This window comes from Lepidochelys kempii, chromosome 13 (genome assembly GCF_965140265.1).
Source record: "Lepidochelys kempii isolate rLepKem1 chromosome 13, rLepKem1.hap2, whole genome shotgun sequence".
Lineage (NCBI taxonomy): Eukaryota > Metazoa > Chordata > Testudines > Cheloniidae > Lepidochelys > Lepidochelys kempii.
In genome coordinates this window covers 14,893,509-14,897,259 of record NC_133268.1, presented here as the reverse complement: position 1 = coordinate 14,897,259, position 3,751 = coordinate 14,893,509, and positions in this window count along the sequence as shown.

The following is a 3,751-nucleotide window of genomic DNA, read 5'->3' as shown; positions in this document are numbered from 1 at the left end:
TGTATGAAAATATTCAGCTTTAGCAGAATTGAGACAGACAAATCTGGTAGGTTTCTGCTCAGGATGCAAAAATCAAATAATAATCAAATATAGTAGAGTTGTGAGAGATAGATACCATGATTACTGGAACCACCTCCATTGTGCCATTCGTTTCCAAAAGATAAGGAATAGTAAATATCACATGTATATCCTTGTCCCTCCACTGGGCCCAATCTTATTTCCACTGAAGAAAGTGGCAAAACTATCATTAAATTCACAGTTTCCCATTACCACTCAGGACTCAGGCCTTTGGTTGCAGTCCCCAGACAGCCTCCTTAAAGCCAATTATAATTTATTCAGAACAAAAGTAATTTAATGAAAACATATTAAAAAACAATAAAACAGATTATATGCATGCATAATTTACCAGGTGTTTAACCATCCTCCACATGGGGACCTTGGCAGGACTAATTCCCTATAGACTCTTCCACAGAGCTTTTCTTCTGTCAGCTTGTCTCCCCCCCACCCTCAGCCTCTCCTCACTTCTTTTGCTGGCAAGGCTTTTAACTAAGTGTTCTTTTGATCTCTAGCCTCCCAGCCTGGCAAAATAGCTGTGTCATTGTGGCCTATAGCCTGGAAACGTGCCATTGTCTTGTAATTCCTCCTGAGGTTTTCTGGGAAGTTGCTATCTGGGATCACTGTGTTGCCTTCCTATTTATTCTTCCCACTGCCCATATTAAGCTGGATCAATGCATTTGTACAGGAAAGTCTGATGACCCAGTATACAATAACTTCCCGTCACTGACTAGGTCATATACCATGTTCATAAAGTGATTACATCTCAGTATTTATAACACTAGGGTGACCAGATGTCCCAATATTATTGGGACCATCCTGATATTAGGGGCTTTTTAAATATATGCAGCTATACCCCTGTCCCCCCCAAAAAAAGTGTCCTGATTTTTCACACTTGCTATCTGGTTTCCCATATTACATATTACGTGAGTCACAATTTCTTGGGAGAATTTGACTATTTGCATCATCATTATAATTTTCAGGTTATTGTATGCTTTGGATCTTTTGTGTGACACCATTACCTCTGGTTGACTATTATTATTTATTTGTATTAGAGTAGCATCTATGAGCTCCAGCCATCAACCAGGACCCCCACTGTGCTGTAGAAACACAGAACAAAAAGAAGGCCCCTACTCCAAACAGCTACATTTTAGAGTTGGTTTTTATAAGAATAGGATTAACGTTTACAAAAGATCTGAGACAGCAGACCATTTATACACCTCCAATAATTACATTTCAGCAGCATACTCTTGAGATGAAAATTTGAGTTGCAGAACTTGCTCATGATGATTGAGAACATGGATAATAATAGACACACTTGCATTGTCTTCTCAAAATGGTTCACTCTTGCATGTAAAGTGCAAAGGATGTAATAAAAAATAATAATATTTAGCACTTACATAGCACTTTGCAGTTTCATAGGGCTGTAAAACATTAACTGATTAATCCTCACAGCACCCCAGTGAGTAAGTTAAGTTACCTGGTAGGTTATCAAGTTCATCTTCCTGACAATGCAGGATGGTCCCATACTGAGGGTTGGGATCCCATATTGAGGGATTTCCCTTTCCTGCTATTCATCTTAAATTTTCCTTTCTTTAAAAGTTGGGAAAGGCTCTTGGCACAGAGATATTCCCTGTTGTGAGGCCATGGTATAGGCTAAACGTAGCTATTTTAGGTACTTATTTAGGATAAGAAAAAATGATGGGAATAAGTACTTATGGAAAACAAAGAGGAGAAGCAAGTACTGATTAAGGTGACTACAGATTAAATATGTCAAGAGTACCCATATCACCAAAAAAATAGAAGATGGATAACTTGTGTGACAGAAAGAAAACTAGTGAGTGTTTAGAGTGGAAAAGGGTTGTCAAGAAGGAAAATGACATTACCACAACCTATATCTGAGACTTTCAAAGGTGACTGTTAAACCACACAGCTCCTATTGAAATTAGTAGGATTTTCATGTCTAAATCTTTGAAAATCCCAACTCATATCTCCACATTTGACCAACATAGGATCACATTGAGTATTCCAAGTGAATAACATGAGACTGAGATGACAGACACTGAAGACTACAGATGAGGCATTCGGCCTCCTTCTTTGCTGTCTTGTTCTACTCTTAAAGATGGCCAGATAAACTACTCACAGAGGGCTTGAGTCTGCCTCCTTACTCTCGTTGAGTAATACCATCACAGGTAAGTAGTCCATTGGTTTTTGCTTCTCTTTACTTATCCACTCTTGCCTCTTATCACATCGACTTTCTATCCCACCAATAATGCCATGCTCTTTCTCACTCCTCCCACGAATATCTTGAGGATTTCTTCTATGCTGTCCCTTATGCATAGAAGGCCTTCCTTAGTCCTCTCTTCTCCATCAAATCCGTTCTGAATACCCACTTTAACGGTAACTTCCAGAGGAAATCATCCAGCATATGAAGGTTAGGCAGAGGGGCAGCTGGGGAAAGTTGATTCCTGTTTATTCCTTTATGCAATTAAAAATCAATAGCAAATGTATATAAGTACGTATATATTTGATGGTCTCTCCACACTTTTCAGACATTGCTTGTCTTAGATTATAAACCCCTTCAAGGCACTGCGGTGCCTAATGTAACATGACTCCAATCTTGAGTTCACCTGTAATATAAATGTGAAATAATAAAACAATAATTAATAATAATGACTTAATTGACTCCTCCCCTCACTTCAGGAACATTTTATTTCACAAGAGGATCACAAAGTAGCCCCATCTTTACCTGTCTCTGCTAAAATTTTTATCTTTCTTTTTTTTTTTTTTGGTGAAGATTGGACTATTCTCCCCTGTTCTGTGAGGAATTAACTGTGTTTGGTCCTATATGGGAAAATATTACCATATTCGCAAAAAGAAAAGGAGTACTTGTGGCACCTTAGAGACTAACCAATTTATTTGAGCATGAGCTTTCGTGAGCTACAGCTCACTTCATCAGATGTTTACCGTGGAAACATCTGATGAAGTGAGCTGTAGCTCACGAAAGCTCATGCTCAAATAAATTGGTTAGTCTCTAAGGTGCCACAAGTACTCCTTTTCTTTTTGCGAATACAGACTAACACGGCTGTTCCTCTGAAACCTGTCATATTACCATATTAATATACATAAGATCAAATGTATGATTAAAATATTTATAATGATGTGGAAAAGAATATGTTAAGCAGATAAGCAGATAATAATGTATATCTTTCCCATAAAATTTAATTTATCCTTTGGGCAAGGCATAAACTTTGCTCAAGAATAACGTATTTTCCATCTATAGATTGCCAAGGTAAACTGTTTGATTTTACAGCAAATTGATCACTGCTGTAATATTTCAGGAGCAAAATGATCCTCAACAGTCAGTTTGGTTTCAAAAGCCAAAATTTATAGTTTTGCTCCTGATTTAGTGATAAAGTTTCTTAACATATTGGGCATTTCATCATTTTCTATCAGGAGTCAGCATTGAGCCAACAATGAAATATTTTAAAAAATAGACAACAACAACAACAATAAAAAAGGGAACATAAATAATATACCTCCTAATGACAGAAGAGTTTAATATTCCTTTCAAACTAGTAGGAAATTACTCAGATTCTTGTCCTTGTAAACACGTGTCGTGGCCTATGCAAGAGATATGCTATATAGCCATATGAATAGAATCACAGACTCAGGAGCCTCACTGCTTTCCTGACTG